The sequence below is a fragment of the Sebastes fasciatus genome, chromosome 24, assembly GCF_043250625.1.
Source record: "Sebastes fasciatus isolate fSebFas1 chromosome 24, fSebFas1.pri, whole genome shotgun sequence".
Lineage (NCBI taxonomy): Eukaryota > Metazoa > Chordata > Actinopteri > Perciformes > Sebastidae > Sebastes > Sebastes fasciatus.
The window spans coordinates 15,620,688-15,634,544 of NC_133818.1; positions in this window are offsets into that span (position 1 = coordinate 15,620,688).

Genomic DNA, 13,857 nt, shown 5'->3' on the forward strand with positions numbered 1-13,857 from the left:
TGGAGGACGCAGCCTCCTTCTGGAGCATTCACTGCAACCTGATTCGCTCACTCTTTCTGTGTGTGTGTGGAAATATTTTGTTGCTACTAATAACACTTTTCATGCTGGTAAAAAGACCAGTGATTATGATGACTTATGACAGACTTAGCAGACATGTGAGAGATATGAAAAAGATGAATTTCACTCCTCTTTTCTCTTCTTCTGTCTGTCCCAACAGCAGACCTCGGGTCTGTGTTTTACTGTGAGTTGCATGATCGTATTTGGCCAGTGAACTGATTCTCATTATAATGAACCTGTCAGAAGCTATTTATGGCATGCAAAGAATGCATGCAGGGCTGAGGCGATCTAAAGTTGAAGGTGAGCATGTGAAGGACACTACACTTGCCGCAGTCCTTATCTCCTGGTTCACCGCTCAGGTGATCTACGGGGGGGCGGAGATAACTGCAGCTCCTCTTGCAGACTAAAACTGCAATTTACAGCAGAGAAGTAGTCGTGAGAACATGACTGATATCCCCTGTTTCTATGTCAAACCTCCAGAGGTCAGTGTGGCCTCAGTCCCACGTGAAAGGAGCAGTCAGCAGACAGTGCAGGTGTAGTGGTGAGGATGCAGTCGTGCAGATCTAAAGAGGAAGTAGTAGCAAGGAGGGGGCTGGACCGAGAGGCAGGAAGAGGAAGACAGGAAGAGCTGCAATGTTCTGCAGGGACAAGGTGACTCCTCCGCAAGGCAGGTTTGTTCACGAGTGTCCCTGTGCACCTGCAGAGTCAGAGGGAATGTTTGCATCACGCATCACACAGATTTCAACATGAACAGCTCACAAGATCATTTATTTATTCACAAAATGAAACAAAGTAAGTGCATTAGTAATAATAGTTATAGTTATATATATTACCTTTCAAACCTCAGGATGTGATTGGCGGTCTATTAGGCATTCTAATGAGTGACTAACTCAAGATTACAAGGTTACAAGGTGCATTTACAGGGTTGTGCAATGAAATGTGCATCGTAGCCTCCTCACACTACACACACATACTATAAAACGTATATACACATATTAGAATATAATAGAATACAGAAAAGATATAGAAATACATATAGTGAGACTTTGGTTTATAGCGGGAATGAATGTAGTGGAAAAGGTTCCCTTACTACAAATAAGAGTATACTTTCAGATGACTTTTGATATACTTATCAGAGATATACTTAACAAAATTATATTTAAGTATACTTGGCTTATACTTATTTTTTGATAACTCTATTAGAGTGTGTGAGTTTTTTTAACGTATGTTTTGATATGAATTTACTTCAATGCTTCAAGAATTTTCTATGTTTTTGAATTATTTTTTTGAGTTCCCCTCGCAATATTTTTGCATTACAGGCTACCTCGCAATGAGTTTAGCGTTCAGTCCAGTTATAATTCACTGCCAATGTAGGGAAACGCTCTGCAGATGCTACAGAAAGGAGACATGATGTGACACTTTACATGATGCATTTATTGTCCATTACAGCTGCGACATTGTCCTGTCACTGGCTGTGAGCACAGCTGCAGCTGCTCTGCCTGGCTGTGCTGTGCTGGACGAAGCTGTGGATATGGTTTTAACAGATATAACAGTAGGTACACCACAGGAATTTAGTATAGCTTCAGTGCAACGCTCAGCCAGCACAGCCATGCAAGGCAAAAGTTATTGCGAGGTAGTGCAAAAGAATTTCAGAAAAATTCCCACCGTGACCCTTTTGACCTTTTTTTAAAAAACGCCCTTACAAAAAAAGAAGTATAGTTCAAGTATAATCCCAAGTATTCTTCATGTAATAAGTATACTAATATCAATGTACTTGTAGTATACTTGTAAGTGTACTACTTGAATACTTCTTGGGACAACTTTTTAGTTTACAAAAGTATACTTTAAATGAAGGCGTAGTAAACTAGTTTACATCCAAGTTGTATTTTGTACTGCAACTATACTATGAACTATATTACAAGTGAACTGAATAGTTGTATATTAGTTGTATATACAGTATATACTAGTTGTAATAGTATACCTGAATAGGTATACTGTTAGTTTACTAGTTATATACTTGTAGCCCACTTTTTAGTTTATGAAAGTACATTTTAAAGTATACTCTCCGTAAACTACTAGTTTAATAGTTTTTACTGCAATTGTAAGTTTTCTTTAAGTGAACTTATAGTACTTTGCCAAATATACTTTTCTGTAAACTTTTCAGTATAAGCCAAGTATACTTGGACTTTTCTGTATACTTGCCAGTATAAGCCAAGTATACACAATTTTGTTAAGTACATAAAAAGTAATCTGAAAGCATACTCTCTCATTTGAAGTTTGAAGAAGTATATTAATAGCATACTTGAATAAACTTCCTTTTTGTAGGGGTGTAGCTTTTTATTTTAGAAATATTTAATAATATTACTTATTATGAATATACTTTTGGTCATTTTTGCCTTTATAAATAATACATTAACCCTCTGAGATCCACAATAGACCCGTTTTTGTCTTTTTAGGGACCCCAGTATGTAGAAATATTAAAATACATCATTTTTAGAACAGGCGAAAATTGTATTTATACTGCATTCAAAAAACTGAATGGTGTTCATCACACAGCAGAAAGAAGTGGTAACGTTGAATGAGGTCCCTCAGGAGAAAAACAGCAGCAGGTGTGACTATGACTTGCCCCAAACTGCATGTGATTATCATAAAGTGGGCATGTCTGTAAAGGGGAGACTCGTTGGTACCCATAGAACCCATTTTCAGTCACATATCTGGAGGTCAGAGGTCAAGGGACCCCTTTGAAAATGGCCATGACAGTTTTTCCTCACCAAAATTTTGCCTAACTTTGTAGCGTAATTTAACCTCCTTCCTGACAAGCTAGCATGACCTGGTTGGTACCAAGACAGTAAAGTTGGTTGGGAACGCCCATGGGGTTTCAACCACAAAAACAGAGAAATAAAAACCCAGCAGGTGAAGATGTAAGTCAGTGTGGATCATAAAAGTTGGATTTAAAGGCAATAAGTCAGGGACTGTATGAAAATGACTGGAGCCTGACTCTATGTTTTCAAAAGATGACATTATGAGACGCTTACAACACAATCCTACTGCCTGCCTCTGTGCGGTGTGGTTAGATGACGTGCAGCAGGAAGGAGTTTCAAAGCATCGCCACAAACATGCAGTCACAGCAGATTAGTCAGAGATTGCTGGAGACATTTTCTCTTCCTTCTCTGCACACATGATGAACTGACAGACCACTCAGGGCACACTATACATCACTTAAGCATCAGAATCTAATCTAAATACTCATTCACACACTGATGGCACAGCCTTTGGGGTTAAGTATCTTGCTCAAGGACACTTCGACATGTGGGGATGGAACCACCGACGACCTGCTCTACCTCTGAGCCAAAGTCGCCCTACTAAGCACCAAAGGTTTGAATATTTCGGCCTCTGCTGACTCCCAAGAGACAGAACTACGGAAGTGAAATACTAAATAAATCACTGGACTGCCCCTTTAACTGACGACTGAGCCGACCGCCATTTTCAACAGGGGACAGGTGAGAGTCGACAGGTGAAGGGCGGGTCAGAGGGAGATCGTCCTCCTCTAAAAACAGACTTTGTTGACACTATGTGCAACTGACTTGTGATCCGTAACGATGACCGATGACGTCCACTCTGCTACTCTGATTCGTCTACAACTCTTCTGTTGGTTAAACAGATAAAAGCTCCGATACGCTTCATCATCACTGTCCGATTTCATGAAGTGGCATTTGGTGCTATTTCAGGCATGACAACTTTAGTTGTGCTGCCTTATAATAAAAACATTTCAATAAAACAATAGTGTATGCAATTGAGTACCGGAGCACTGTGAGCGAGCAGGATTCAGGATTCTGGTTTACAGCGTAATATTCCCTTATCAATCCGCCCGACAGTCTGTTAATGGTTGTGGGTTTTATATGACTGCAGGTCACTTCGGTTGTAACAGGGTGTGTTACTTTCACCTTGTGCTTCAAGGGCATCATGGCTTCAGTTAGAATCACAGTGAATCCTTTGTCTCTCATGTTCAGCCAAACTCTCTGTTCTACCTTTCAACAGGTGTTAATATGAAGTCACTGTTCCTCCACGGCAACGCAGGTCTGCTGCAGACACACACTCTGCTTTACCTGTATGAAACAGAGAGGAAACACTCCAAGCAATGTCATGAAGACAAGGTCAGAACTCCATAACCTACACATGGTCCCACCCTGTAATAACCAATGGGAGCTCTTTTTTAGGCCCTAAAGGAACTTACTTGCCTAAAGTTTAGGCAGTAACAACAGAAAACCTTTTTTATTATTATGAGCTTTCCTAAACAGAAGTGCACTGTCAATAATCTGCATAGATTATTCTCAATTAAAGTGAAATAAAAGACATTTCTTTTTATGGACAAGAGAAATATGTAAAACCTAAGAAATAAAACATTTTACACATAACATACATATAAACATGCAACACAGTCTCACAGCAGTTTGTGAAATAGTCACAAAATTTAATCTGTTTCATTTGTCTACATAGACACGACTTTCCTTTTTTTTCGTGACGCTCAGCACGACTTTCAACAATGTCATTTTAGTGCTTTTTCCTACGAATGTCCAGCGACATGTGACGCACGTGTCAATTTTTGCTTGAGTCTTTTCAAAATAAAACTACTACTAGTAGGAATAGATTGACTTGGTAAGGCTTAGGTAACAAAACTTCTTAGTTAGGTTTAGGAAAAGATTGCGGTTTGTGTTTAAATAATACTGAAAGTGCCATAATTTAAGTACGGAAGTCACGTGACAAAACTACTTAGTTAGCTTTAGGAAAAAATCTTGGTTTGGGTTAGAATAACACCGGAAGTGCTGTAACTTAAGTACGGAAGTTACGTGACAAAACTACTGAGATAGGTTTAGGAAAAGATTGCGGTTTGGGTTAAAATACCTCCGGAAGGGCTGTAACTTAAGTACGGAAGTTACGTGACGAATAAATCAACTCTGACTTGTGGTTTCACACGGGACATGAACGCCGGTCTCCTGGGGCGAAAATCCTGTGTTTTTTGACCCACCCATCCAATCCGACCTCTTCCCTATGCGGTGTTTGCTGCTCTCTATACTTCCTGTAAGTAGATTTATTTTGAAAAGACTGGAGCAGAAATTGACATGCGTTGTTAAAAGTTGTGCTGAGCGTCACGAAAAAAAGGGAATATCATTTGTATGTACACGAATCAAATAGATTAAATTTCGTGACTATTTCACAAACTGCTGTGAGACTGTGTTGTACATACGCTACAATAACACAGTAGAATAGCATTAGATTCATCATAATGAGTTGGTATCCATGGCAATCTTCTCTTTTATTAAAGCAATACCACCTTTTCCCAACCTGCAGCAACACTATGAAGACAAGATTTTTGAGATGTAGCATGCAGTCACTGAATCCAGCTTTTGTTAGTAAAAAAAAAGGCTCCCACGCTAACTGCTGCTGAAACCACAATCATCTGACTTTGGGTAAGACTGCAAACAAGCAGATTTTCCAAAGTGCTGAAGTGTTTCCTCTTCAAAACACTTGGCCTTTACCTCAAAAAGACAGGTTTCATAGTCTGACTTGGTGGTGCTATATTGCTCCCAGTTCAGACAGCCGGAGTCTAATTCTGTAGTTATCTATCTGGCTCAAATATGAACCATCACATGAATTATTGGAAGGAATGAGTACTAAACTTTGTACTGGGGTAAGCAGCAGCTAAATATGAGTGAGATGTGGATTAATTTGTAACCAGCGCACTGTTTCGCAAGAGCATATATTTCACCACAGCGTCAGGAGAGTGGCCAGTCAGTCAGGATGTGTAATCTGCATCGAACAGGTTTAGAGCATGCAGCTCTGACAAGAGGGACAAAAACAATGAAAGTTTAATAGATGTGGTGTTCATTACACAGTGGACACCAGCAGCTGGTCATATCATATGCACCTTCTGCTTCAGACTGTACTAGCACAAGCAGAAACCATTGGCAGGTGACTTCTAGCTATAAAAAACATTGCTCCAGGTTGTTCTGTGGTTTATTTGAATGTTTATCATAAAGGCAAACTCACTTCCAGATTCCACTTTACTTATCCTTCCATATCCCATTTTATCTCCAAGTCTGCATATTGATGACAGCAAAGGAGCTGATGAAATGTCAGCAGCCCTATCAATTTCCCACCTTCACTCTGTCGTGACATCATGTCCTGCCTTTAGGGGATTGGGTAACAGTCCTACAGAGAAAAACATTCACCTGCCCGAGTGTATCAGCAACAGAGCGATACAAATGCAGGCGAATCAGTACTACAGAAGGAGGTCAGGTTTATAATACTCCTGTTAATCTCCAAGAGTGGAAAATGGATTCATTCTCTATTAATCTGTCATATCATGTTAGGTATAAGCTAGATGACGTAATTCATGTAATCGTGAACCAGGGAATTTAAGGAGCAGATGAACGCTGCGTAGGGAGGAGGTTGGGATGGATGGATGGGTCAAAAAATACCAGACTTTCACCCAGGAGACTGGCATTCGTGTTCCCTGTGAAACCAGAATTCAATGTTTATTTATTTGTCATGTAACTTACATACTTAAGTAACGACACAGCTATTTTAAGCCAAACCGCTATCTTTTCCTAAACGTAACTAAGTAGTTTTGTTGCATAAACCTAACCAATTCAATCTTTTCCTAAACCTAACTAAGTAGTTTTGTTGCCTAAACCTAACTAAGTCAATCTTTTCCTAAAGCTAACTAAGTAGTTTTGTTGCCTAAACCTAACCAAGTCGATCTTTTCCTAAACATAACTGAGTAGTTTTGTGGCCTAATCCTAACCAAGTCGATCTTTTTCTAAAACTAACTGAGTAGTTTTGTTGCCTAAACCTAACCACGTTGATCTTTTCCTAAACCTAACTGAGTAGTTTTGTTGCCTAAACCTAACCAAGTCGATCTTTTCCTAAACCTAACTGAGTAGTTTTGTTGCCTAAACCTAACCAAGTCGATCTTTTCCTAAACCTAACTGAGTAGTTTTATTGTCTAAACCTAACCGAGTAGTTTTATTGTCTAAACCTAAGGAAGTTGTTTCCCGTGAAGACGGAAGTTTATTTTGGAAAGACTGTATGCATGTAACGAGTGGACATTCGTAGGAAAATTAATGAAATAACTTTTTTGTAAGATATCATACGAACCGTTGTACCCATTCGACTACCAATACTGTTGTTTTTATTCAATACTCAAACAGGAGAAAATCATGATTTGTTGGGGACTATTTTCAACGGTGGATTAATCCACATGCTCTAGTGAGTAGCTTATTTGGGACAGCAGGAGAGATAGAATAGATATAGAAGATAGAAGGACGTTTCATTTAGTATTGTCCTATGAAGTAGCCCACAATTGCTTGTTTTCTTTTTGTCCACTGCACTTATGAACTGTGAGGTTCCAGTAGGGAGGAGTCGGGTTGAACAAGTTAAATGAAACCACAGATTCTTTTCACAACTCTTACACATTAACCAGTTCCTTTGAGAGAGGACATTTAAACTTTCCATAATGAATCTCTGTCAATTATTGACCTCTGGGGCATTATGGTGTGGCCTTGGTTGGTGACTGACTAAAGGACTTCAGACATTCTATGTGGCAGACGTAAAGGAGAGCACGGAGAGGCTTTACTATCAACTATGTTTATCTTTAACGAGTTGTAGCAGGGAAATTATTACTACTGTTTCAGTACTGTGTGCCCTTTACCCTCAGTCTCAACTCACAACACACAAAAAGAAACACATGCAGTTGAAAGACTGTTAAACCTAATAAATCCCTTCTCTGATGCTGCTTGGAACACGTTGCTTGAAGTCCATAGAATCAGTTATATTGTCTAATTGTCCCACATTTTGTAAAATCCCACCATTGTGAGTATTGTTATGTTCATTTTTAGTGACACAAAGATGTTGATTCAACTCTATGATCATGAAGCTTTAGTCATTGATGGGGTTTTATTGAACTGCATTATATTGAAAGTCGGGCTGTCAAAGTTAACGCGATAATAACGGGCTAACGCAAATTCATTTTAATGTCCATTTTCAAAGGGGTCCCTCGACCTCTGACCTCCAGATATGTGAATGAAAATGGGTTCTATGGGTACCCACGAGTCTCCTCTTTACGTTTGAGTTTGCTATATTGTGATTTGAGCATATTTTTTATGCTAAATGCAGTACCTGTGAAGGTTTATATACCTACATTTCCATAAAGCAGCATATTTGTCCACTCATAAGATTATGAAATACTTGACAAATCTCCCTTTAAGCTACATTTTGAACAGATAAAACAGATGGCTTGGATCCATAATTGGCGGGTTCATATTTAAACCTGCAGTAGGCAGAATGTTTTTGGCATCATTGGGCAAAAAAAAACATAATAACCTTTCAGCATATTGTAATTCAAGTGTTCTGAGAGAAAACTAGACTTCTGCACCTCCTCACCTCTCAGCTCCAAGCACATTGGTTCCTACTGAAGACACATATTTTATAAATAAATAACATCCAAATGTCATGTATCCCACTCTTTCCAGTTTATGTTAGCTGAAAACAAACCGCAGCCATTGAATCCACTTACATGCCTAAGCTCTACGCTTCTGCTGAAATATCATGCACTAATGTCCTGCAACAAAATGTACTATGGCATTCCTGTCAGTGTTTCACCTATAAACAGATGCACTGTACACTCTGCCATCAGAGTGCACAAAATGGTCAAGGTCAGGAGCTTTGTCTGTGGAGACAGGCGGAAATGATGTCTGAAAACCTGAAATAGGATCCTGTTGTATTCTGTCTATATTCTAAACTATGGCTATGTACTACTGTATTTATTAGTAAAATTAAAATATAAGTTATAAAGATGTAACATGGATGGAGGGAGGAGGTCGAGGTGGATGGGTGGGTCAAAAAACACAGGACTTTCCCCCAGTGACCGCTGTTTGTGTCCCGTGTGAAACCACAAGTCAAAGTTGATTTATTTGTCACGCAACTTCCGTACATAAGTTACAGCACTTCTGGACTTATTTCAACCCAAACCACGATCTTTTCCTAAACCTAACTAAGTAGTTTTTGTCACGTAACTTCCATACTTAAGTTACGTCACTTCTGGTGTTATTTAAACCCAAACTGCGATCTTTTCCTAAACTAAGTACTTTTATTTTGAAAAGACTGGGGCGGAAATTGACAGGTACGTCACGTGTTGTTGGATATTCATAAGAAAAAACATGAAAAATCCGTTGTTGAAAGTTGTGCTGAGCGTCACGAAAAAAAGGGAAATTCTTGTGTATGTACACAAATCAAATAGATTCAATTTCTGTGTTGGTTAATAACATCTTCTGCTTAAGAGGTGTTACAAAATTGCAGTCAGACTTTACTAAGTTTGCGTTCTGGCATATGGAGATGGCTCCAGATACTTTCTCCCTCCCTCCTTCTTTCAAAGTAAATAAATGACTGAATGTAACCATCCTTTAAGATGCAGGTTCTGTGTTGTTAAAGGATGAGTTCAACATTTCGAGAAATAAACTTTGCTTTGATGCCTGTGGCCTAGTTTAGCATAAAGACTGGGGAAACTAGCCTGGCTCTGTTCAAAGTTCAAAAATTATCTTACCAACACCTCTAAAGCTCACCGATTAGCACGTTGGTTGTCAAATCCGTATTCAAACAGAAAAGCAAAAAATACAAAACCAAAAAGCTTGTGGTTTTAGGGTGAGTTAGCAACTTCTTGACTTACAACATTCCATCTCTGGGTAATACTTGGGTTGTTAGATATGATCAGTGAGCACAGGTTTTGTTTTTTGTAGGTGTATTTTTGAACTTTGAACAGAGCCAGGCTAGCTGTTTCCTGCTGCTCACAGTCTGTATGCTAAACTAGTCTTATTTCCTGACTCAAGCTCTGTACTTCTGCTGCATTCATGTCATATGGAATTGTAGAACTGGGGAAGACAACTCAAGATCTCAAGAGAAGTTTCGATGCTCATGAGGATTAAAAATACTGTGCAATTACACTATGGCATGACAGGCATTCAATTTGGGTTTAAGTGCCTTGAACAATGGACTTCCACTGACATGAGACATTTATGTTTCCATGATGTTTCTACCATTGGTGCTTTGTGACTCCACATTTTCTAGCCTCAGTCTCAGAAGCTTCAGTGAGGATCTGCTTCTCCACCAAACCAGTGACTACAGCTTGTTTTACAGCATCTTTTCTACTTCCCGCCGACACTGTAATACCATACTGATGAGCAATTTGGATTAGGTCTGCCTTTCTACATGAATTGACCGCCTCCCAAGTGGGATTCTCCACAAATGACTCCACACTGAACTCCATGGTTTGTGCAGTGAACTATTATTTCAAGAGCAACCAACAAAATATACCTGCACAAAGAAAAGGTTTATAGGGATCCCGGACGAGCCCCCAATTGTTACGTTCCCCAAAAAAACAATAACCTGAATGACAGGGGTCGCTACTGGGAAACTAACAAAAATAAACTGCACACAGAAATAATAATGAAAAGGGTCTCTTGGGTTCTAAAAGGAGACTGAGGGAATATAACTCCCCACAGCCGCCCACTAAATCTACCAGAAATGATAGACCAACGAAAAAGATATCGGACCCAAATGAGGTGTAAGTTGGGAGTCACTGAGGGGGGGGGGGGGACAAAAGAGAAATAGAGGTTGGCTAAAGATGTGCACACTCAAAATCAAAACCCCACAAAACACACAAAATCACTGAACACAATGTAAACACAGAGAGACAACTTAAGGTGTTGACCCTCTGCAGACACACAACCAAATGAGCAGCCGACCTGCTTCTATAGCCACCCAGCCAGGCTGATTATCAAAAGCTGAGGGTGATCACCAGGTGCCTCCAATAGCTCCTGATGAGCAAGGCTTAGAGGAACCTGCAACCCACATCTGTCATGATAGTTCTGACAATAACAGTTATGTTTCCAGTTATGTTTCCAGTGGTCTCCTGGGTGAAAGTCCTGAGTTTTTTGACCCAATCATCCACTCGACCTCCTCCCTACGCAGCGTTCGCCGCTCTTTATACTTACTGGTTCACAGTTGCATAGATTACATACAAATTGAGTTTGTGCTGACCATGATGAAGAAAATGTGCAATTCCTGTCTATGTCGTCAAATCAATTCACTACATTTCGTGGCTATTTGACGAACTGCTGTGCAACTGGACTGTTATATGTTGTGGAGGCGACGGTAATCAGCTCTTTCCTTCGTCTGAAACTGAGAGGAAGCCAACAGGAAAAAGAATATTATCTTCCACAGCTCTTGGATTAATGAGTAATTAACCTCTTTGACCCCACCAGGCACAGCAGTGGGTCAGTTTTTAGAACCTTGTGTCAAGTGGACAAGCCGTTATCAAACCCATTCTAGTGGAGGCTGAACATGTAGGTAATAAATGTACAAAATGATGCACAAGATATGTAGGTTATTTCTATTAACTTAGTTTAAGCAGTAGAACAAGCAAACACAGAATATATATTATCATACAATGTTGGAAAATGATAGTTATTACTGCAAAAGAATCCCTTAGGTGTGATCTAAGATTGGAAACCAGCAACATAATGTAATAATCCACAGCACTAGAATTAATTAGGAATTATCTCATTAATTTCGTGCATGTGCCATCATGAGGCATTATGGGTTGGATCTGCTTACTTTCAACTCAACCAGCTACAAGCTTACACTGTATTTTTATATGAATGTGGAAATTATACCATGACAATGCCTTTGCTTGTTTAGTCAATTTACTACAGATCTTATAAGCAATATATTATTACTAGCCATTGTCTTATTTTTTGTTTAATATTTTTGATTCCAAAGCAGCTATTGGGTTCCTTTCTCATATAGTGCAAAAAACAACTTTATGTCTGCTTTTGTTCTTGCATTACTTTTCCAGACAATGCACACACATGGTTTTCATTTCAGTGAAATGATTGCGTGTCTATTTACAATTTCAGAAAATTACAAAAGCTGCCGGATGCAGCTCCTCAGTTCTGATGTGAGAGAGCTGTGGGGGTTGGGGGATCCAGACAAGCATATACAGTACATAACCTTTTAAAACTCTTCTGTGTAGGATTGTAATATGAGTATAGTGTCTTTTAAATTATTCGGATGATGGAAGTTTGGGTTTGTGGTAAAATGAGACAGTCCTGGTGTGGAATGGTGCAGTCTGTGTTGCTTTCATTCCACTATTATCAATGTCTCTGGGTTACATTTATGCTGTGCACATTTGTCTTTATTGGTACTACTGATAGGAGTCACCACAGTCAGAAATTTGTCTTACAGTTGAAAAATCTGCCAGTTGGAGGACATTATTTCAACATACATTGAATCATTTTAATGTCAACATGAACAACGTGACAAAGCGTCAGTGTTTGGCGCCCTTGGAATGAGCACAGGCTGGTTTCACTAGAATGAAGAAAAATGACACTAGCTTCCCGATGGTTTTGAAGATACTGTGTGTTGGAAACAGGCTGAACTCTTATTCACTTGGCTGATTTGTTCTTGTGTTAACACATATTGTAGGATGCAATAGGCATCTAACTAACTGTGCATGATTTTTAGTCACACTAGCATGGCTCTGGGGATGGCAATGTCAGTTGGTTGGTCGGTCCATCACCGAAATAATACCGAATAATATCTCAACCACTTTTTTAAGGATTGCATGAAATTTTGACGTTTGTGGTCCCCTCAGGATGAATCCTGCTGACTTTTGGGAACCCCTTACTTTCCCCCTATAGGGCCACCATCAGGTTTCTATAGGGAATGGGAATGTGACGTCACCGACAGCAAGTCCGCCATTTTTGGAGGATAAAGGCTGACAGTCAAGCCGCCAGGAAGAGCGGCAGTTGTTGATCCCACCATCGTAGTGGCCAAACGGTGGTACTACAACTTCTCTGTCCGTCACGTGATGCCATTGGGCCCAAAAATACTTTTTCCCATAGACTTAGATTGGGAAAGAGACGTCTGTAAGTGTACTTGGCAAGTATACAGAAAAGTCAAAGTATACTTGGCTTATACTGAAAAGTATACAAAAAAGTATATTTGGCTAAGTACTATAAGTTCACTTAAAGAAAACTTACATGTATACTTGCATTAAAAAACGATTAAACTAGTAGTTTACTGAGAGTATACTTTAAAGTGTACTTTCATGAACTAAAAAGTGGACTACAAGTATATAACTAGTAAACTCTCAGTATACCATAAGTTCACTTGTAGTATAGTTCATGTTATAGTTGCAAAAAGTATATTTTTATAAACTAAAAAGTGGGCCAATTTAGTCCCAAGAAGTATTAGTATACTACTAGTACATGGATATTAGTATACTTATTACATACTTGGGAATATACTTGATTTATACTTAAATTTACATCATAAAATAAACATAAGTATAATTATTTTTTGTAAGGGTGTTAAGCCCAGCACCAGTTTATATCTGATGTGAAAAATGATTCAACATCTGTTTAAAACTACATTTCAGAAAGACAGCAAACAAACACATTTCCCAGAATATCTTTTGGTTGTAACCACATGCATTGTACTAAATGGGCCAAGGCATGCAACAACACCAGTATGTTCATTTGAGACTGGTTGGGGTGTTCTCCTAAGACAGGATGGGTATGAGGGAACAGCTACAAACCAGTTTCATGAGTGTTACACACCCGCGTCGATCATGAATACCAATAAAACAGAGGGGGTGATCATCTTTGTGAGAGTTGATATAGAAACTTGCCTTTGTGTAAACGATAGCTTGCGACCTGTGAAGACTCACTTTCACCTTGAGTC